Source organism: Protopterus annectens, chromosome 6.part0 (genome assembly GCF_019279795.1).
Source record: "Protopterus annectens isolate FY-2018-M chromosome 6.part0, PAN1.0, whole genome shotgun sequence".
Lineage (NCBI taxonomy): Eukaryota > Metazoa > Chordata > Ceratodontiformes > Protopteridae > Protopterus > Protopterus annectens.
The window spans coordinates 1,302,583,750-1,302,608,418 of NC_056737.1; the positions used below are offsets into that span (position 1 = coordinate 1,302,583,750).

Sequence of the window (24,669 nt, forward strand, 5' to 3'; positions counted from 1 at the left end):
AGTTAGTTAAGGTTAGTTCGTTCGACCTGACATTACAGAAAAGATTAAGCTGCAATACAGGGACTCGAGTCTGAGTACTGAAGTCAGGTCAAATAAAGACTGCTATCATTCACATCATTCAGGACAATCAGGAGATACGTGCAGAAACTTTGGATATGTTTAGCACTGCACCACTGTTAATGGACAATATTCGAATATTGTGAACATCTAATAAAGCCTCATTGACTGGACCACAGTGTTTGGAGAATTCATTATGAAAAGTACACAAGACTTGGCCCATAAAAGAGAGAGTGGCACCTGTTCAGCACAAGTTTGGGTAATTAATTGATAGTACAGTACAGTCATCAATTCTTTCACATCCCAATGTAGATTATTATTGCGGCTGGGGGAGGGTATGCTCAAACCCTGTTCTCCATGAGTGGACCTTGTCGATCTGCCTTTCATTTCTGCAAGACACTGGTATTGAGAAGCTTGCGCACCCATGCCTCAAGAAGCACACAATAGTGGTTTTCTCTTGCCTCCACCAGGGAGATCTAACTGCATTGCGCGCCCTGCACATGAACCCCTCCCTTTTCAACTCCCAGAATATGCTTGCTTGTTCTCCTTAACAGTCCCTCACCTGCATATGTTGCTACTCTAACTTGGGTTGTCTGCATCATATCTCTCACTGTAATGCAGATTACTCTGGTTTGACTAATGGTGTGAGTGCGGAGGAGCTGAATGGGGAGAGAGAAAAAAGGAAATAAAGAAGCTTTGTCTGCTTGCCTTTCTTGTGGGAGTGGGGGTAGGTTATGTCCTGCAGCACTGGGAAAGGCTTTGATTCCTAGTGGGGATCCACTGTTAATGTTCATCTACAATGGGTTTGTGTCACTTTGAGATAACATCAGTATGCAAGCTGGGACTGCCCCTTGCAGGCTTGTGCATGTAACTCATGAACATTCTCAGCATGCAAGAGAAATGTCTAGGCAAATCACAAAACTGTCTGCCAGTAAATTAAATATGATGTTACTGCCCTTCTGGTGCAGGGGCAATCCATACCTCCAGTGAGTCTGCAAAGTTCCTCTCTAGACAGGACCTGCTGATAGGGTCACATGAGAGTATATCCACAGATTGCTTGAGGAGCCATGAAGGAAGAAGCAGTAGGGTGCAGCTGAGAAGCCAAGAAGGTGGAAGCAATAAGATGTAGCTGAGAACCTGACGTCAGAGTGGAATGAAAAATGTGAGGAAAAAAGCTTTTCCAGCTTGAGTTGGGAATTGCTGAGACATTTCAAATGCTGATAAATAAAAGGTGACTCAAACATGTTGCTGTAATGAAGTTGATATATGACCAATAAGAAATACTAAACAAGCATTTGTGCTCCCTTTGTGTTTCCTCTGATTGATGAGTTTGTATAAGTGGCCACAATTTTCTCTATGGTTCATAGTCATAGTTTTATCTGAGGTGCAGAATGACCAATATATAAAATAACTTGTGTTTGTATTTTGTGGAAATTAAGTATTAAATCAGAGCAGAGGAACTGTATAACCCATCAGTGAATATTTCTGGCAAGAGTTGCTCAAGAAAACAGTCTGGCAGAAAACTATCTGTTGAAGCTTTACTTTGAAGTTAAAATACCCTAGGCATCATGTGGTTAGTGGACTGTGAAACCATCTTAATTTCAGGATTGCAAGGGCAAGCAGAACAGATGGCTTTGAATGCACAGGCCTTGCAGCCATTTTGGACTCAGATGTGTGAGATAGGCTGCTGTAGTGTAGCCAGTTGAAAAGTAAAGGTCAGTGCAGAGTTTGAATTATTATATAATTTTAGGCTATCCATCCATACCCCAATGCATATCTTGCATTCCTGTGATAAAGCATCTGTAGCATGATAAAACAACTATATTATATGTAATTTCAGCTTATCTGTATGTACAACCTATGAGATAATACTAGCACTTAACTCTGATAGGTGGCAGAGAGTCTCATTTATTTTTTTTTTATTTTATTGACGTTTGATTGCTGGGAATGTCTGACTGGGTAGGAGCCAATTTTCAGCGGAGGCCCATAAGAAAAGCTCCAAAGTATTACAAAACATTTTAAGAATAACAGTTTTACAGTCTTTAAAAATAATACAAAAAACAAATGCAGTTAAATAGTTATACCAAATTAAACATAACATGAAAACATTAATTGAATAGATTGGAGCAATATGACAGTGATTTAATAGTTAGCCAGTTTATAGAGAAAGTAAAGGTAAGTTAGTATAATGCAAACAAGAACTGAAGTAAACTCATTAATGTCAACTCATGGAGTAAAAGGCCATCTTACCGTATAAAGTGATCTATCATTTCCTTGAAGCATATTACCCGGAGATAACTGGCTTCATTTGGAGAGTCTGATGATAAGCTAATCATCATCTAAGGGAAGAATATCCAGGAAGATGCAATGGCATGCATACCAGGGAATTTGTCGGAAAATAAAAACACATCATCACGCTACCTTAGTTTTTTTTCTTTGCTCAGGTGGAACACGTGTCAAAAAAAAAAGAAGAAAGTTAGAAATCTATATATACAGTAAGCAAGCCATCTGTGCAGAAGATAAGTAAATTCACATTTTCAAGACATGGAGCTTTACACCTCACCCCAAACACACTCACTGTTTCCACCTGAACCAACAGCGACTACACTGCACTGGCATACACTTCAACCTCATTGATCTTGCACTTTGCTGTCCTCTAATCAGACAAGGAATGATGTGCTGTTTGCACTTTGCACTGCCTGCCTGATCATTAAATCAGCCAAGAAATAAGGCACTGCCACCACCTTAGCCAGCAGTGACTGCTGTGCAATGACTTAAACTTTTCCAACATCAGTGATCTAAACACTCACTGTTGTTACATTTTTGTCCCTTAACAACTCTTTAAGTCTCTGTAGTTGGTTTTACTGCCCCAGTCATTATTATTCCCCATGTATGTGATTTATTTATTTATTTATTTTGACATTTGTTTACTGGGGTGGTCTGACTGGGTCTACAGAACCCATTTTCAATGGAGGCCCGAAGAGAAAAGCTCCCCATACAGTGCAATAGGAATATAGTACAGTCCAAAAACAATACGAGTGACGTGAGGAATACTATACAAAAATAAGTTGATTGAACGTAAACTAGGTTACAAGATGTACTACACATATGGACTACTCTATAGAGTTATGTCATTATAGACAGTTTTAGTCATTCTAACAACATATACATAGCCTATGAGTAGATAAAGTGTACAAAAGTAGCATGTAGGTAGTCCAGTGTATGACATTGGTTGTTATAGTACATGAAAAATAAAATCTTGATTTCAGTTAGGAAAATAATAGCAGAAGAGTTAGTGATGCAGAAAGAGTGAGAGAGTTAAGAAGAGTAGCAGCATTACAGACTGAGCTGTAGCTTAAGGATATGGTATAGAAACAGAGAAGGAGTTATGAGAGACAGGATCTTGCAGACTGTGAAGGAGTGAGATGCAACAGAAGAAGAAAATGAAGCTAACGTAGAAGAAGAGGAAGAGCTGAGCATTAAGGCAGATTTATACAGGAGCAGAACCATATATTTTTGAGATGATTTTTTAGAGGCTTTAAAGCAGGTTAGGCCAAGCATAGACCTGGTAGCAAGCGATAGTGAATTCCATAGTTTAGAGACAGAATAGGAATACAGGGAGTGACCTGTTTTTTTTATTTTTGTAGGTTTTGAGATAGCTAAGAGATTTTTGTCTTCTGATTGTAGCGATCTATTTGGTGTATAAGATGTGACTAAGTTGGCTAGTGCAGGGCAGGCAGCAGGCTTGAAAATAAGGTTGTGTAAAGTGGATAGCTGAATATCTGTATAACTGTTATTCATGTGTTCCCATCTTTGAAGTCTGTAGGCCTTCCAACTTCTATTGCTAAACCAGTTTTTCTACTCCAGGCCACCTTACATGATCTATGTTTCACACATTTGTTATAGTCTTCTTTGGTAGATGTGTTGTACTGTCCGAACAGTGATATGCACTGCTACTTTCCACTGATATTCTACTTGTACCGATGGGGTAATGAGCGAATTGGGAGTATAAAGGGTTTCTGTTTGTTTACCTATGTTGTATAGTTATAAAACACTTTAATTTTGGTGGTTTCTTTTTTTATCCTTCTTGCCAGACATTTTGAGGAGACATGTTCTTCACATGCACACAACTCTGTTCATCTAATACAGATGGAATTTTTCTCTTCTGACTTTGTGGCTTTCCATATCCTTGTTTGTGCAACGTGTAGTATTTTGTTGCTACGTGTTTATGACCCTGTGCTCTTTTCTTTGTTCTGTTGTCACCACATCACCCCATAACACGTCGTACTCTGTCCCCTTATGCTGAGATCTGTAAAGATGTGTTCACTGTGTGCAAGTCTACATATAGGCATATTGTTTTCATCATCTTTCTGTTTATTGCATATTTTTCTTGTGTTAATATGTAGGCGCGTTGGTTTAACAGAGTGTATTTGCAACTGAGCTTAGATTTGTGATGACTCTCTATTGCTTCCGATACAACTCTAATGTTATTCAAATAGTAGTAGAGTTCATATGTCATCTTTTATGCCTGGGTGGTACATGCCTGTTTTTATTTTTCTGACATGATGCTTACTTATGTAGTGTCATTAATACTGTTATTGTTGCTAAAATTAATTATTGCAATGTCAATATACTATTGATTTTTCAGATTTTAACATGTCTTTATTATTGTTCTATTACTAAAATCTCTGCAAATATTTTTACTTGCTTTAGTCCTGTGTATCATAGGAGTTGCAAGACAACTGAGCCACGCTTTTTCTGCCTTGTCAGTACTTACCCTAAAGGCCTTGCCTCTGTTTTCAAAGAAGACCTAGACTAGTCATAGCAGGGATAAATTTGTGAATACACATCCAGTTGTCCAGCTGTTTTTTTTTTAAAGCAGACAGTGGGGAGGGAGGTGTTCCAGAGAAGGGATAGTTGCTGCATGACAGATTTAGGTATGTGGTCTAGTGTTAGCCAGACTGATTTACAGAGGTAGGAGTTCATGTGTATGAGTTTGCATCTTTAAACTTTTCTGTAATAGCTTTCCTTTCTTTCTGTTTTCCCATAGTCTGCACTTCCCTGACACCTACACAGCCAAGGACTGAAGTATTGCCTGCCCTTTGCACTACCTCCCTGATAACTTCATCAGCTAAAAAGTGAAGCACTGCACCTACCTTATACTACTTGAAGCATACTACTGTGCAGTGAGTTAGACCTTTCAAAAAATTATTGAAGTAAGAGATGAGCACACATCCTAATGTAGCGCTTGTTACTGTTTTGTCCCCTACCAATCTACCAATCTTTCAGGTCTTAGCTGTAATCCACACATCTGATTACATCTTAAAGTAACTACTGTTTACATTCAGTGCTTCTCAATTTACTTATAAATGATCCATATTAACTTGCTATGTACTGCTAATTTTTTCTTTCCTTTTCACCTATTCCTTTACAGGAGTGATAGATATTACTCCTTTTCCTTGCAAATTTATACAGTACTCTTCATATTTTATAAGCAGCTATAGTATTTCACATTTCTCAGTAAAGGAAATTTACCCACAATATCTCTTGTCCCTCTCCTATTGAGACTTGCTGTTCTGCACCTCAAGGCTACTCACACACTACCACCACCTTCAGTAAACATCACTGGTTCCTCCTTAATAGCTAAAACATCAGTAGATACTTGCCCACCAACTTCTCACACAAATATCTCATGTCAGCACCTCTATTCCATTTACACAAAACCTCACCCAAAAGAAATCTCTCTACACCCTGGTGCACACACATTATCTTAAAACAGTATCCATTTATCTTAAGTAACAAAATAAATTACCAAAGTATCTTTTTAAATGTACTCCATTAGAGTTAACACTGAGGCTAATCCTGCTCCCACACTTCATTCCAGCATCCCCTGTGCTTGTAATATGCCCCTTGACTTGGTCCCTAATAAATGTGAGCAGTATTGGAAAAAGTATAGACCAAATAAGCTCATTTCTTTCCATTCACTCCCCTGATGTAGCTAACATGCACATTCTAGGTTTGTTAACAGGAACAGAAGAGGTAGCATATGCTTACATAAATCTCACCTAAATGTAAACCTTGATATTCAGGCTGATGTTACCTTAGCCTCTGACACATCAACTAATAACAACCCATTTCATCTTGCAATTATTTGCCTATTCCATTAAAAAAATGTTAGTGTCGTTGCTACAGCAGGTAAATACTAACACCTTATAATCCTTGGTGAGTTTAGTCTAAACTTGTCAGGCTTCTCTAATGACGTTATAAAATTTCTGTTTGACAGTTGTCGTACTCCTGAAATTCTGGGACTCACATAACTCAACAAATGACCACTCCTTTTTTCTTCTAAATTTTTATTGTTTTATTAACATTAAAGTTAGTTTTACCCATTTTCATTACAACAAACCATCATATTCTCGGTTTACACCATGTATATTTCACAAAATGTTATTGCAGCATTCCCCTATGTGCACATTGCATTTTATATTCACACACACACAAACACAAATTTTAATAGTATTTACAACACTACCCTTCACTCATATTGGATCTTTGCCCTCAGCAAAAAACAGATAGCCCTACTGTCCTATTATACTGATCACATATTTACTTTTCCTGTGTTGTTCCACCTTTGCTGCTGTCTGCTCCTCAGTGCTACTTTCCATCAGTTTCTTAATCTTTTACCCAAGCTGTGCTGTCCTTAGTTCGCATTACCTGCCTTTTCCATTGCTACATGGAGCTAGACTCCCTGGCTTTGAGATGGTGGTTTCGAACACTTGGGACTGAGCGCCTGCAGAACACCCACCCTGTACTGGTTTCTTTTCGAGACATTCTTTCTGCACTGCCTTTCAACCTCACTACATATTGCATGTTGTGTACTTTCTTCCCCACCATATGTAGTATTTTGGGGTTTCTCACTGCCCCCAATCACTTGTTGTATATCCTCTGTGCACTAGCCTCACATGGTGGCCTTGAAGTGGCCCTGATAATTTTAAACTGTTCACCACTGTCCACAGCTCAGCCTATTTGTCATAATTTTGTCCATACCTCATATTCCTTTTTATCTGCCTCTTCCTTAATTTACTAAAGCTAGCGTTTCTACCTGTCTCACACCTTTATAAATTTACCCAAATCTTCCTTCTTCTAGAACTCCCAAATTATATTCCTTTCTTTTCAGAGTTGGTGTAGGGTAGGTTATTGTTCTTAAAGGAAGTATTTTACATCGAAAATATAAAAGTTATAAAGCAATTAAACAGATAATTTATAAAGTGTACTTACTTTCTTACTCTCTCTGTTTATATATATATATATATAGCTGTATAGATATATACCCATGCGCGCGCGTATACACACACACACACACACACACACACACACACACACACACACACACACACACACACACACACCAATTGTAACTAAAATGGAAGAAAGTTAATTCTGCATGTAGTCAGTCTGTATATAAAAAAAAATCCTCTTTGGAATGATTTCCTTTCAAGATATTATTTTCACATGTTAATATAGATGCCAAATCCATGGCATAAGGGGTGAAGTCATGAGTATGGCTCAGGTGACCCAAGTTCATCTAGCAGCTCAGCCCCCTGTTAGAGCAGACTGGATGGAAGAGAAATGACAAGGGATTAGCCTGCATGCCTTTTCCAGGTAAGAGTGTGAGGGGAACTTCCAGGGGTACAGCTTCTTTGCTAGTCTTGATGGTGATACTTGAAGTGCAATGAGAGTCATAGCTACTTTAGATGGACGGTCACTGAGATTGCACTACCATGTATATGGAAGCATTCCTCTTGTCTTTTTGTTGCATGCCCACTTGATGACATCACCCTGAAGGTTGGGCTTTACCAAGAAAGTCCCCTTTCAAGCTGCAGTAGCTCAGCTCTTTCCCTTGTCCAGTCCTGCTCTCACTGCATTACAGCTCATACTTGTAGAACCTGCACATGGGGGAAGCAGCCATCTACCATGTGTGTGCGCTGTTTTTTGCAAGTAGAGATCCTCCCTGCACGGGTCATGTTGTACAGGAGACATCATGGATCAAGGAGCTGAGAAGATTGGATAATAAAGTAGCTAGTTATAACAGTATAGGATCTAGAAGTCAGCATCAGTGAGGGGCAAAATATAACATAATTAATAACATAAAAACATTTTAGACAGTTGCGAACATGCTGTCTGTTTGTTCTACTTGCCTTTTCTAGTCTTCTGTCTCTTCTGTCTGATTTTTACATCTGTTCCAGGGGAATTTAATATTTAAAGGATTACTGGTTTAAGTGGCGTTAACTTGTTTACTTTTTCTTCTGTTTGCAGTTGTACACCTGTGTTTGATAGTTACAGTTAGCAAGGGAGTCAGCAATCATATAGCATACAGAAATTTGCTGTTATTTTATTGCAGGTTCTTCTCATGCATTAAACACCCCATTAGAGTTGCATGTGACCAGAGGGGTTTGATTATTTTCTAAGACCATTTTCTAATCACTTTTAAAACCTCAGAAGCTAATTTATATATATAATACCATAGGCTACCTTGACAAATACCACAATTTATGGGTATAGTCCATCAATAGGACCAAGCAATTATGAAGTTCTTCCGTGAACGCAAACTCTATTCTGCTGTCCATGCTATGGACAGTTACACTGTGAAAGACATTGTGATGCTGAAAAGTATTTTTTTTTTAATTCTCCTTTGGTTTACCAGGTTTGCCCAACTGAGTTTAGTCAAAAAAACGTTTTCAGTGGAGGCCTGAGGAAAAAAGGTTCCAACAAATTACACACATTTTTAAACAGACACTTCGTAATATACATAAACATACATTTAGTAATATGTATTAACAATTACACATACATTTGCTAATTACCTGCATTCCTATGAAGATGGAGACAGCTCTTATAGTATAAAAGACTTATTCATTAGTAGATGCTGAACATTGAGCTTTTGAAGAGGTGTGTCACTGAGTTTGTCAGATGGATAATAGACCATGTGATTAGTGTTTAGTATGTCAAAGAACTGCAGGTAAGGGAGAGAACAGGGTAGGGCAGAAAATGTTAATATTGTAGTCATGAGGTAAAAGTTGGGGGTTGGTGTAATGTTTAAGGTTTTTACTTCAAACATACATGAGATACGAGTTTGATTGCCACATTTGAGAGAAATTGTCTAGACTTAAAATGGCCCACAAGGGCAGCTACTTTGTACTTGCCTATAAGCATAAGTAAGTTCAGAGACAATTTCGTATATATATATATATATATATATATATATATATATATATATATATAGATAGATACACAGAGAGAGGTAGAGAGAGCTGTCATAATGTTAATATTACATGTACAGAGGAGAGGTTAAGCAGTGTCACAATGCAATATGTACAGTTGGGAGGTGCTAGTAAAACTAGGTATTGGTGAAAATTGGTTGTGGGGCATAGGATTTTGAATGAAGTGAATCATTTTGAGAATATGGCAGAGAAAATAACAGTGGCATTTATCCTGGAGATGCACAATAGGAGATCCATTGATTTGATAGATGAAGTTTTAGTGGTGGTTTAAATGAGTTTGCATTTTGAATAGATTATAGTGATAGTGATATGTGGTTCATAGGTATATACCTCACTAAAAACCAAGAGGCCTTAATAAGCCTGGCTGTGCAACCCAACCTAACCCAGTTGTGCCCCTATGTATCATGGGGGTTTTTTAGGAAGGGGTATATTAGATGCCCTTTCTTATCACTGTTGCACTATTCTTTATACGTGGGATATCGTGCCAAGCATAGCCTAACATCTGGCCAGCATACCAAAGCCTTTCCACCTTCCCAGCATCATACATTAGAAGTATGCCTTGCACCTAAGGATTAAGGTACATTTGTGATGTACAGACACCTATTTCTCAGAACTTTGTTGTCACCAATCTAAATGCTACTTCTGAATTCAGGAGAATTTGTTTGCTGTTTACTGAGCTGGTTCTTTTACGGAGCCATCTAAAGATAAGTGCTTCATTGGGGTTCCTGCCTTCCTTTTTTCATACAGCGGTTAGCGTTGCCACCTCACAGCAAGAGGTTCTCCAGTTTGATTCTTGGCTGGGGTGCCTTCTGCATGTCCTCCCTGTGGTCATGTGGGTTTCCTCCCACATCCCAAAAACATGCTGCAGGTGGATTGGACACTCTAAATTGGCCCTAGGCATGACTGCATGCTTGTGTGTGCCTTCTGTGGAAGGTTGGGCACCGGGCTGGCATCTTGACACCGTAAAACTCCACTGCCAATCATGAGCGGACAGGTGATCCACTGTGGCGACCCCTAACCGGGAAAAAGCTGAAAGAAGAAGAAGTTTGCTTTCATGTCATCCAGAAAGAGGAAACATGGGTGTGGGAGGTAAATTCTCCAAAAAGACAGACATGAGAAATGTCTTTTTTATTTTAAGTGCTGTGCATGACTATACTCAGTGTGATATCAGTCAGGCGTTTGTCTCCAATATGCTCCACAGATGTTTGTCTTCCCTTTCTGTTTTTCTGGAGAACCAGCGTCTAAAGTTATTGACCCATGGTACCATGGCCAAATTTGCCCTTCCTGAAGTTCAGCCATCTTCTAAGATAAAAGCTAAAAAAGCACATACTAAATCTGCTGCTTTGGAGCCTCCACCTACTCCCTTGGGTTGGATAAAGAATCTGGGGACCATGTTTATGCCAGTTCCCTTTGTCATGACCTAGTTGGAGGCTGACACAGAGCTGCATACTCTCATATCCACTGAGGCTGTGCATGCATCTAGTAAACCTGTAGAGGGGGAACCATGATTGATTATAACTGAAGGGCCTAGAGGTATTTCACAAATTTTAGTTAGGGAAGAAGAGCCTGGTACCCTTATTGAATCTAGGTAGGTGTCTGAACCTCCTGTATTTGCAAGGCAACTGTTCCTTTAAAAAAGAAACAGAAAACTGTATGTGGCTACTGTAGCTAAGGATCCTCCCAGAGAGTGGCAGGACTTTACCCAAGGGCTGTTTAATGCCCTCATGGCTCTGAGACTCACACAGGGATTGTCTGTCTCTGCTGCTGCTTCCTGGTCATCCACCCCATCTAAGACACCTAGAGATTCTGACTCTTTTGATGAGGAGTTGGACTCAGGTGAAGAATCCTTAACATATTCCTCATAAATAGACTATCCTTTGGTTTTTGGGGCCTGACAAAAAAGTTTATTTGTCCCACAACCCTTCTTTTAAGAAATTATCCTTGAGGTTACAATGGTCCATATGCAATTGTTTCCAAATTTTAAAGATTCAAAAAAAGGTGTTATGAACTCGTGCAAATGGATGCTCCCAGACCTTCTGCAGTCTCTCCAGTATTAACTGCCCTGTTGAACACCTTTACAGCAGCTTCTCAGGATCCTGGCTCTCATCCTTCAGCCCCTAATAAAAAAGTATCTGAAGGTCATAAGTACTTGTATAAAGGTCTGTCATCTGATCCTGTTACTTCCATGTCCAGCAATAAGCCATCCAAGCTGCTTTCTTCCTCCAAGCTTCTGACTTCTGACAAGGACAGCTGTGCTGTGGAAAGATATGTGGAAAAAAGTGTATAGTTCTGCTACTTTGGCTTTTAGGGCCATTAATTATCACACCTACATGACTAGATGTGTCCTGGCTCTTCTCTCCCATGGGGTTGACTGACATGCCTAATTCGGAAAGTAAGGCTTCTGCTCTCTCTGTTCTGAGTTCTGACTCTTAGGTAACTCACTTTTCTATTAAATGCAGCTGATGCCTCCTCTAAGGCAACTGCATCTGGTCTATCATGAGGAGATATTTGTGGTTCTGCCTGCAGGCTTTACCTGAAGACATTAAGGCCAAACATTTAGATTCTCCCTTAGACAATCAGAATCCTTTTGGTATTGCTACTGCAGAATTATTTAAGACCCTAGATGGTAAGGGTGAGGTTATGCAGAACCTCAAGCCTAGACAAGTGGATTGTCCTAGATAAACCCACTCAGAGCTATGCAGACCAAAAACCTTCTTTTCCTAATAAATCTGCCTCTATCTGACACCCAGCCTTCCATATGTCTCAACCTGGAAACATCAAAAATCTGGACAAAGGCCCATGAAAAATAGGTACAAATCTGTATAAATTTTGCATACATGATTATGTAATCCCACCCACTCCAATGGAATTGTAGGATGTCAACTTTCAAACGCAAACTGAAGAACAGCCAACCAAAATATGCCCCCCCCCCAGACTCTGTAGTAAATGGCGATCATTTTTTTAAATGTGTAGCAATGATATTCACTGGGAAGGGAGAAGGTGATGAACTTTAGGATTTTGTTTTTGGTGACTTGCAGTATGTGAGTTTTGTGGTAAAAGTATGGCATTTACTGGTAGGCAATATTCTAATCGTATCAAAAGTTGTATTCTAGGCAATATTCTAATCTTAGCAAAAGAATATTATAGTTTGCTAAGTCATTCTCCATGGCCTACTGATCAGTGGCATAGCTGGAGTTTGTGCCACCTTGGGCTGTCTTTGAGTTTGCCACATATCCCACCTCACAAAATCATGGTCAAATGGAGCCCTCCCCCATACTCAGCCCTCCCCCTGCAGCCATTCCAGTATCCTATTACTTGGCTATTTCACCTCATTTACCATAAACACTGTAATGTGTATACTGCTTTACTTCTGTAATGATTATTTGCATTTCATTTAAAACTTTTAGTTTACATTTTATACCACAAACACTAATAGACATCTGCTAAACAAAGCAATTCAGTCTCACAATGAAAATAGACTTAGCATTAAAACTTCTCTGCCCTTGAAACACACATTCATTGAAACAGCATTGAAACCCACATTCAAAGAAAATGCATCTGGTCAGTGGCATATAAAGATTACCTTTGGGCTGTTTTCAAATCATAGACCCCTTGCACATGAAACATGCATGTGTTCTTTGATACAGCACACTTGTTCGAGTGAGTTTTAAATTTATTGTTTTGAACATTTTTCCAGTAAGCTATGAAACAAAATGCATGATCCGATAATGACAAAACTGCTCAGTTCAGTACATTTCCATCATAAAAGTTTACTCAAACTTCTACAGCCCACCAGTATCAGTAAATATGCACAATCTCTGCACAAGTAAAAGTCGTCTAAATAATTCCACATTAAAGAGTCTGTAACTAATGAAGAGGTTACTGCTACAAACAACTTTGTTTCATTGTTTCATCTACAAATAAAGTGCCTGTTGCCCTTGAGAAATAAACTGCCTATGTTACAGTAAAAAAATGATAAGCTAGTAATATTGCAGTAGGAAGTGGATGGCAAACTGATAACAGGTTCATAGTTACTAGGTATCTCTACCAAAGAGGACATTCTCAGGACTGAAGCATCCACCCATTTAAAAGTACAAGACAGTACAGTATCAGCAATCCATCTACGTACTGTGAGAGTAGAACCCACAGTCTTCTGCAGCAAAAGTAAGTATTTTACCTGTTGTGCTACTAACAACAAACACAAATAGACTTGGCGTAAGCAGCACAAAACTTTTCTCCTCCTGAAGATCTATGCCGCACAAGAAATCTGGAAAAAGCCAACAGTTATTGGGGGAGGGAACAAAGGCCCAAAACTTGGTTCACGTTTTAAACATTGCTTGTATAATCTTAGAAAAGTTGCTAGAATAAAATGTTTTCTATTACCATGTATTTCCTGAAAGATCGGAAGACTGAAATTTAAATGGCTGTCATTATTTAGTGAATTCACTTCTCACTGATTTGCCAGAAAGCCACACATTTTAAGAGGAACAGACCACAGCTTATTGTCAAGTGATGAAGTGTTAAATTACTGTTTGGCATTTCCTGATAATCCTTTTAAAAACAAAAATATGAATGAACAAGAAGGATATAATGAATGCTGTGTGAATCATAATGAGATGTTTTCAAAGATAGAGAATAACCTAATACAGTTAAAGCGCCTGCAGTGGGATAATATTTATTTTAAAAACAATTTAAAAGTTCAAAGAATCCTGAAAGGACTCAGAATTTTAAAATTGCCAGCAGGTGAAAATCTACCAAAAGAGTTGGTAGATAAATGGTTACAAATAAACCAGACAGTGGTTATTCAATATATGGAATTGCTGCACAGTCATAATAGCACTAAGATGAAAGAACTAACTGAAAATGTTCAGGCAATTTTCAGTATGTTCAAAGAAAATACCTTTGATAACTTTAACAACAAATTGCACTTTATCCATGAAAATCTGGATAAACTGATCAAAACACTTAGTAGCAGAAAAATAAAAAAGTATGAGAGGGATCGTGTTGAATATGCAGGGGTTGTGGCCCCTGCATATGGTTTACAGCTACAAGGAAATGTGCTGCCAGAGGAAATGATGCAAGATGCCAGTGTTGGGGCTGAAGAGTCAAGCATGGTGAGGCTTTCTGAAGGACTGCAAACTAAAGAATCCAATAAACCAGGAGAAAACAAAAATAATGTTGGAACTACAGATATGAGTGGGTCGCAAACACAGTCGAGTTCATAAGGAGGAAATATGGTAATTATTAATGAAAATGGAGGACAGGAGAAAGAGGTGGCAAGCACATCTAAACAACTGACTTATTCTAACAAAAATCAAGTTGTGGAAGTTTACCAAAGGGTGAATGGTTAAAATAGATCATGGGCCCAAGTGACTGCAAGTAATGCAAATGGAAATACAAATGCCAATAATTATAAGAAGCCAGCAAAAACAACTTTGCGAAGAAAGGGCCGAAATGGAAGAACTGGAATCAAAGGAATGCATGCCAGAGAACATAGGTTCTGGAAACTTTTATTATTAATTTGTCTAGCTATACTTTAAATAATGAAGAATGTAAGGTGCTGAGTAGAGGCTGGAATGTTGCACCAGTCCAAAGAGCTGACAAATTATGAACTATCAATGATCTCAGAGACTATGTGAGACTTTTACATTTTGATATATTGTTCAATAGAAATTACAATGCTGAAAGTAATGCTGTCTGTTATAGACCTAGTAGTTTTAATCCACCCTTGCATAAGGATTTAGAAATGTTCTTAAATATTTGTGAAATGCAAATTATTGAAATTTTAGATAGAAAAGCTGAATTTAAATTTTATAATTTAACTAGACATGAAAAAGTAGTGTTTGATAACATGATGAACAACAATGGCATTTTATTTTTTTTAAGCTGACAAAGGAGGATCACTTGTATTAGATAGAAATGTATATGAAGCTAAGATGAAATTGCTGTTAACATGATAAGTATTACAAAAAGATAACCATGCAAGATGTGAAAAGAGGGTATAGATTTATTGACTCATGTATGGAAGAATGGTATAATGGTGGTAGAGTAGATGAAAAAATAAGGAAGAGTCTAGCAAAAACCAACCCTAAAATAAGTAAAATGTATGGAATACCTAAAGTTCATAAGGACCTGGAAGAACAACCACTTAGGTCAATAGTGACTAGTAAGAACAGTAAAACAGAAGGTATGTCTGTATCTGTAGATAAGTTCTTACAAAAAATTATCCTACATACCTCTACTTATATTAGAGACAGTTTCAATTTGCTAGAAAAAACTGAGAAAATAGCAGTAAATGAAAATGATTTGCTTGTAACATTTGATATTAAATCCTTGTACACTATGTTACCGAATAATGAAGGAATGGAAATTAAGGATGGAATTATTGCATTCTCAAATGTATTCAACAAACATGGTTGGATTATTAATGGAAATGATAGATATTGTATTAAACTATAACTATTTTTCATTCTGTGATGAGATTTATGTACAAGTTAATGGTGCAGCTATGGAGGCAGCTTTGTCCCCCAGTTATGCAAATTTATTTATGCATGGATGGGAAACCATTCATGTGTTACAAAGCAAATATAAAAATAGAATAAAAATGTTTTCTTAGATTTATTAATGATGTACTGTTAATATGGAGAGGTACGTATGAGGAACTAGAAGAATTATTGACATATATAAACAATGTGTGCACATACTTAAAATTTACTCATCATATTAGTGATAAAGAAATCACTTTTTTGGATTTGTTGTTGTATAAAAATAATAAATTAGTATCTAGAATTTATAAAAAGGAGGTGAAGAACAATATGTATCTGCACTTCTGTAGTATGCATCCTAAAAATACTAAGCTAAATATAATAAAGGGGCAACTGTCTAGAGTAAGTGGGCTTACAAACAGTGAAGATGAGTTTCTAGAAGAAGCTAGTTCCTTTTGTAATAGAGTTAGAAAACGAGGATACCCAGAATATGAAGTAAATAAATTATTAGAAGAAAGAATAGAGATGAGGGAAAAAATACCGGATAGAAAAGAAAAAAAATCCCTTATAAAAGAAAAACTTCTATGGCCATTCAGAACAGCGTAGATTCATTAGCTATAAAAAATGTGATAAGAAAAAACTGGGGACTACTAAGAATAAATAATGATGTGTTTAGGAAAGTGGGACATAATCCTCTATTTGTACAAAGAAAATGAAAAAACTTGAAAAATTATTTTCAGGAAAAACTGAATAAACCAAATGAAAGAAGTAACAAAAAATGTGGGTTGATTAAATGTTATTGTAATATGTGGACATAAATTTTTACGGAAGGAAATGAAATTGAAATACGGGGTATAAAAGTTAAAATTCCAGGACAATTTAGTTGTAAGTCTAAAAATGTTGCTTACTTACGTTTCTGTAGTCAATGCAAATCCTATTATGTTGGAAGGACCACTCGAGAATTAAATAGAAGGATATATGAGCATAAATATGCCATTCAGTCCGGTGATGAGAGGAATGCATTATGTAAACACTATAAAACAAACAAATGTAAGATAGACTTTAAATTTATAGTGCTTGATACGGTATCCATTGAAGCAAATATTATTAACATTAAAGAACTAGGGTGGCTAGAATACTGCTGGCAAGTAAGGGTAAATGCCTGCTTTACACCAGGACTAAACAATAGAGAAGAATTTATCAGCTATCTGAAAAGGAAAGGGTTAAAGCACTAGGAACATGTGTTTTTAGAAAGGTCATATGATGTTATGTCAGGTGATGTTTTTTATGTTACCTGTCAAATCTTTGAACGCTCAAAATTTTGAACATTACATGGTCGAGACCAAACATTCGAGATTTTGAGTGCTCGAAGATAGACTTTCAACAGCACCGTACGGTGCAGATAGGGATAATATCCCTTTTCTGCACTGAAGTGCAGTCTCGGAGTTGGTATATTTAAGTAGGGGGGGTGTGGGGGGTAAAGGGGGGCTTGCCTCCTGCATATACTGTTAGTGTTTTTTTCTGTGTTTTCTTTTCTTTTTTTTTTTTTTTTATGTTTGAACATCCAAATGTCAAACATTTGGTCTCGACCATTTTGAAATTTTGGATGTTTGAACAGTTAACATAGACCATTTTTAGGATATTTAAACATGAATTTTGCTGTTTACTTCAGTCTGAAAACGTCTTTGTAAAGGAAGCTTTTATTTTGTTCTTGTTGCATTAACATTTGTTTATTCATCTGGAAGCCTGTGGATATATTTTTGCTAATACACAGTTTCAGCTTAACAGAAAGCAGTGCTGCACACTTAACGAGCACTAAGTGCAAATGCTTAATGGAAAGCAATTGAGAGCACTTAACACGCACTAAATACAAATGCGTGCCACATCATTCAGCTTAATACATACAGTTTGAGCTTAACAGAACTAAAGAACTAAGTACAAATACAAATCTGCCAAAAAGCAATGGAGCATGAGCACACTTAATGAGCACCAAGTACAAATGCGTGCCGTTCAGCTTAATGCACACAGTTTCAGTTTAAAAGAACTAACTTTTTTCTCTAGAACTAAAGAATTAAGTACAAATATGCTGTTTCTTGTTTTCTCTCTCGCACATAAGACAAATAAATCTTACAGTCTTTACCTAGAGGAAGAAAGATGTGATGCTATGCACTGCAGACTCTGCAGCAAGTTAAATTATGGCTGGGCAAGTTGAATTATGGCTCTGTATTCTGACAGGCTGTCAAAATTGACGGCATCACACATGCCCTGCATGTGATGACGTCGGGTAATAAATTTGTTCAAAAAAAAAAGCCCTGGGAAATTTCAATAATTAAAGGGGCCAATTGGAAATTCATGGCACCCCAGTACTTTGCCCTCAAAACTGGTATTTACTGAGGAATTCAGTATGGTTGAGAGGTATGCAGCCTTCCCATCCCCTTGGACAGATTCCTCTTTCCCTCAGGCTAACGTGTTCCTTCCATGTTTAGCAACAGAGTACCATCATCCAGTATGTGTATTTTATGGCTTAGAAGTCCCTTCTTCCATTTTCTGGTCTCTCTTTCACCCTCTTCCTTGACAGCATCCTGATTTTTCCCTTGTTCTGCAGGACCTGGTTGAACAGGGTAACAGACAACCTGTTCCTTTGTCTCAACAGGGAACACCTTTATTACAGAATGTTTCTGGTTCCCAAGAAAGAAGGGTCTTGGAGGTCCATTCTAGACCTGTCTTATCTCATCACTTTTCTCAAAGTCCCTTCCTTCAGGGTGTTGTCTCTTCACACTCTTTCCCCTCTTTTGTTTCCCTAGGATTTTCTGGTTTCCCTGGATTTGAAGAATGCTTACTTCTATATTCCTATTCATCCTCATCTTTGGTACATTTTTACATTACTCTGTTTCTTCCTCATTATCCATTCTCTGCTTTGCTTTTTGGTCTTTTTACAGCTCCAAAGGTATTTACCAAATGCCTGGCCCCGCGATAGCTTTCTGTAGACTTCAGGGAATCCAAATATTCTGTTATCTAGGCGACCTTCATATTCAAGCCTCCTCTCAGCATCTTCTGCTTCAGAATTTAGACTTCACTATGCTTCGCCTGCACAGTGTGGATTTCATCTCAATCTCAAAAACTCCATTTTGACTCCCTCTCTCAGGACCAAGTGTTTTTAGATTGCAGGATTCCAACCATTCCAATGCTGTCTTCTCTTCCACCTCCCAAGGTCTTCTCTTTGACTGCTTATTTGCAATCTCTTCTTTCTCTTTCAGTTCTTCCTGCAAGGCACTTTCTTGAGCTCTTGGATTCATGGCATCTACTAGTCCCATGGTTCATTTGGTCAAACTCCACATGAGGAAATTTCAGTGGTATCTCAAGATTGTTTGACTCTAGCACTGCCACCTTCCAGAGTTTCCATTCCCTGTGTCTATCCTGTCTCAAACCCGAACTCTGCTGGTGGATTCAGCAGTTCTTCCTAAATCCAGGTCTGCCTTTTCAGATTCCTTTTCCTACTTAAGAGCTGTACACAGATGCTTCTGATTGAGGTTTGGGAGCGTTCTCCAGTGCCCTGAAAGTCCAGGGTCTTTGGCCCATGAACAGATATCAGACATATCAATGTCAAAGAAGTGAAAGCTCTAATCCTAGCTGGCCATTCACTCCCTTTGGGCTCCAGGTCCTCTAACTGTTTTACAGGCAATAGCACAGTCATTTGGTTCATCAGCAAGTGGTGGGGGTGGGGGGCATAGGCACAGTCTTACCTTCTTTCAGGCTGGTTCTTCATGCTTGGGATTTTGCAACTCACCATCATTTCATTCTTCAGGCAGTATTCATCCCTTCAGAGCACAGTCTAGAGGCAAATTCTCTGAGCAGGTCCAGGGCATATCCTCATGAGTGGATGATTCACACAGTGGTATTTCTGGACATTGCCCATCAGTGGGGTGCTCCTGGAGAAGATTTTTGCCTCCCTTATGAACAGATTAACTTCCTCAGTTCTGTTTCAGATTTCCAGGTCCACTGGCTTGGAAGGTAGATGCTATGTCCTTTTCTTGGAAGGGAATGTGCCTGTATACCTATCATACTCTTCCTCTGCTTCCCAGGGTCTTGCACAAGATCATGTGGGACACAACATAAATTTTGCTGGTGACTCCCTTTTGACCCAGACAGCAGCAGTTCCCTGTTCTCTTTCATCTGGCCAGGGGCAGTTATCACAAGTTACCTCACAGGATGGATCTTTTCACATAAGACAAGGGATCTCTTATTCACCCTCCCTTGTTTACACTTAAGTTGATGTTTGTGTGATAGGGTTTTGATTCCTTTCAGACATCAATTTTGTAAGGATGTGCTTTGGGCTTGCAGGAGGCCTGAAAGCCCACTAGTATTAAATCCTATATGACTAAATGGAAGAGGTTTTCTGTTTGGTGTCTCAAGCATGACCAGGACCCTTTTTCTGTGGGGGTCCATACTGTCCTGTCTTATTTGTGTGAATTGCTTAATACTGGTTTGGCATACGCTTCTGTTAAAGCTCATTTGTCAGCCATTTCTGTCTGCCTTTGAGTCCACCTTTGGCTTCTAGTTTTGAAGACTAACAATTCCTACAAGGCATCCTTCATATCAGCCCCCCAAGAAAGCATGTTCCTCCTTCTTAGGACCTTAATTCTGTTCTTGAATAATTGACTGAGTCCACCCTTTTAAGCCTGCCTTTTCTTCTTCCCTGCAACATTGTAATTGGAAAACTACTGTTGGTGGCTCTTGCTTTGATAAGAGTTTCTGAATTCCAGGCTCTCATGGTGGTTCCTCCTTTTTTGGTTTTTCACAACAACAGGGCATCCCTTTGTACTAATCCTTCTTTTAAACCCATGGTGGTTAATGATTTGTCCTTGAGTCAGTCTATTTATCTTTCTTCTTTTTTAAGAAGGAATGTTAAGGGAGGTCCAAAAAGAATTCTCTAACCTCCCAAAACCAAGGACGGTCCAATATTTCTGATTATTCAAGAGACCTTGTGATCCTTCTCCACCCACCCTGGCCCCATTTTGTCTTCCAGAAAGTCTTAAACTTATTTTTCTCTTGGCAACAGATTGCTTCAGACAAATATTTTTATTAAACATTTATTGACCAGGAAAGTCTGACTAGGACAGAGCCTATTTTTAGCAGAAGCCCAGGGAGAAATGTCCAGATGTATGTCTTTGGAATCTGGGAGGAAATCAGAGTACCCAGATGAAACCCACCCAAACACAGGGAGGACATGCAGACTCCACACAGAAGGCATCCCAGCCAAGAATTGAACCAGAGAACCTCTTGCTGTGAGGTGATAATGTTAACTGCTGCACCACTGCACCACCCATGTTCTAAATATCATTCATCAAGAATACAGCTGGCAGTGAGAGGAAATTCCACCTTTTCAGGGGATTATTCCACTTTCTCCAGATCAGACTCTTTTGTTTCCACCTGTTCTCATTACATGCTGTCCCAAAGACTGATAGAAGCAGTTTCTCCTTCCCAAGTGGGGAAAGGTTTTTATTCAAGGATGCTCCTAGTGCCAAAGAAAGAAAATGCTTTGAGACCAGTTCTGGATCTTTACTTCCTAAACCTATTTGTAATAGTGCCTTAATTCAAAATTATGTTGCTTCCTCTTTCAGGTTTCCTGGTAATAGGAAGATGCTTATCATCACATCCCTATTCATCCAACCTTCAGACATTTCTTAAGGTTTTGTATGTCTAGATCACATTATTGGTTCTCTGCTGTACCCTTTTGACTATCCGCTGCACTAAGTAGGTCCACAAAGAGTATAGCTCCAGTTATACATATTTGCAGGTTACAGGGCATTTACATTTTTCCATTTTTAGATCACTAGCTTATCTTTGCAAAGTCTTTTTCAAAGTGTCAGGAATTTCTGTCATAGGTGAAAGATCTCTTACACAAACTGGGATTCCAAGAGAACAGTCAAACATCTTTCTTTGACTCTCTCAGACAGGATTGTGTTCCTGGGATGTCAACTAATGACTTAATTTCAAATAAATCCTTACTTATATCTGTTTCTATGTTTTTCCATTCAGATTTCAGTCAGTGTGAGGGAATATCTCAGCATTTTGGGTATTAACAGCACAATCTCATTCTACAAGCATCCTGCATTCCATTGTAGCAAAATTGTGTGACAGAAAAAAACGAGCAGGACTAGGGCAGACCCTCACAAATGAAGGGTCTTCCAACATTTGATCTGTTTGTGGGAGTTCCTCAAGTAGACTTTACCTCCACTTTGAATAGTCAACTGTCATGATTCTGTTCCAGGACTCTGTGCAAGAAGGCATGGAACAAAGATGCCTTTTCTTTTTTTTTTTTTTTGATAGAAATGTTCCTGTATGTCTTTCCAACCTTTCCACTAATATCCATGATATTTCTGAATATTCAGAATGAATCCCCCAAGATTATTGGAGTGACTCCCCTTTGGCCTGGACAGCTTTGGATGTTCTTCGTGTTTCACTGTTGCAGTCATCACATTTGGGTTATCCCTGCTAGGGTAGCCCTCAGCCGGTCCGAATACCAGAGGCTTAGTATTTCTGTGTCGGTTGCTGTCGCTTAAGGACTGACGTCAGGTTGTCAGTAGTATAAAGTAAGGCAGCCAATGCCATACAGAAGCAGAAGCAGTTTGCACGAGTGACGGTCAACCCATACCTGAGATTTCGTCTCCGAATTGAAGTTGAAGTCTTCTAAATCTAAGTACCCCGTTGGGGATCCTTTTTTCTTGCACTAACTGATATCAGAAAAAGTTAACAATTGTCTCGCCTCTGGAAAGCAAATACCACACAGAGACTTCCACTCTTACTGTGTCACTTGTTTAGGCCCGGACCACGATGTCCCCCATTGTCGTTTCTGTGCTTTGTTCAACACCAGAGCTATCCTTTGTAGGGCCCTTATTGTAGCCAGATAATTTAGTTTACAGTCTTTGAACTCTGATACGTCTTCGGTAAGCCATCCAACAGCAGATCTTCTGAAAAAACGTAAAGATAAAGACAGAGACAGACCACACAGGTCCAAACCTACCAACGATGCCTCCATTAAGCTAGTCGCCAGTCCTCCAGTACTCAGGTGCTTTCGCAGCCCCTGATGCCCACTTCTGTTGATTCGCAGGCCATTACTGAGACCCTTTCGGAGTCTGGTATGCCACAAAACTCTTCTTCGACTAAGGATCCTGCTGTCGTCTCTACCTTGGATGGGTCCTGAGCCACTGAGCAGGCACTGGCTTCCGAGGAAGTCCCTCGCACTACCGAATCTCGACATTAACCGTCTTCTTTCGCGACTACCGTTCTTTCAAAAACGATCGAGTTTCTTAGGCCCAGGGTTTGAACCACACCCAAAAAAACGGCGACCCACTCTCAGGCGCCTGCTACCTTGCCTGAGTCTCAAATGCTTAAAATGGCAGAAGACCTTATGTTGATCAGGGGAAGCCAAGTTACCCCCTCAAAAAGGAAATGAGATCTGTCCCCTGTAGTTTTCTCTGAACAAGAGTCAGATGAATCTGATGCTTCTGACTATGAAGATATGCAACACTTATGAGGATTCTGATGCAGAGTACTCCATTCCTTCAGCATCTCCCCCAGAGGATTTTTCCTGTGGGGAAACCCTGCATACTTTAAGGGAGCATTTCCAATGGGAGAGTCAGGACTACCCTCAGTCCAAAAAGAGACTCAGGGAATTCTTAGATCTTCCGCAACACAGACCTCTGGCCATCCCCTCAGTCCTTGATGTTGTGGATGATGTTTTCCTTGAATCCAGCTTGACTCTTGATGCCCTACCTCCTGCTCCCAGAAAACCTGACAGGTACTATAGAGTCCCTGACTCGCACAAATATCTTTTTAAAAAATCAACAGCTGACCCTGAGGTCATTTCTCAAGGGCCAAAAGGAATTAAAGCAACCTCTGCTAAGAATCCCACACCCTCAGACAGGGATTCCTGAGCATTGGACAGATGGGGTAAAAAAGTATACACCTCAGCTACTCTTGCTATCATGGCACTAAATTGTCAGTTGCATATGCTGAAATTTCAGCAACATACTCTGGAACTCCTTAAACAAAAAATGTCTTCCCTTCCTACTTGGGCAGAATCTAAAGATTTACAAGACTTAATGCATTCTGCAAGCCAAGTAACTAAACACACTTTGCATTGTGGTTTTGATGCCCTCGAAGCTTCTTGCAGGGCAGCAGTCACTGGATCTGTCATTAGAAGACATGCATGACTTAAGGAACAACCCCTGCCAGACCATGTCAAATCTAAATTGTTGGATGCCCCCTTGCACAAAGATAACTTATTTGGCACTAAGCCAGAAAAAGTCTTAAAGATGGAAGAAAAAGGAAAATGTATGCAAACAGTTAAGGATTTCTTACAAGTCCATCCCCCTAGGTTCAGCAGACATTGTCCCTCCAAGCACTGGTCCTTTCCTGCTCTGAATAAACCAGCCCAGCCTAAGCCTCGTGGAAACAGACCACCCAGACAGCAGCCCAAGGGAATGCAGAGATCTAAGCAGTGGACTACCTCCACTTCAAACCAGGAAGTTCTAAGCCACCGCCTTATGGTAAGAACTCACAATGACTCACCTCCTCCTCCTCCCCACTCCGCCCACCTTCACTTACCCCTAGGAGGAAAACTCTCATTTCACTCAAGTATCTGGGCCTCCATAACCAAGGATCAATGGGTTCTGAACATTGTGTCTCAGGGATACAAATTCTACTTCCATACCCTTCCAACCCCAAAAGGGTTCCCAGATCTACCACTAAATCAGTGGGCAAAGGCTCAAAAGCAAATCCTTTCCCTTTTCTCTGTGAGAGCAGTAGAGCACGTTCCTGCAGAACAGATAGGCCATGGCTTC

The 24,669-nt window shown here is 39.2% G+C and overlaps 1 protein-coding gene across 6 annotated transcripts in view; it reads left to right on the plus strand.

The window, feature by feature from the left end:
* Positions 1 to 24,669, plus strand: part of LYPD6B (LY6/PLAUR domain containing 6B) — a 1,153,451-nt gene that overhangs the window by 737,524 nt on the left and 391,258 nt on the right. The window lies entirely within an intron of this gene.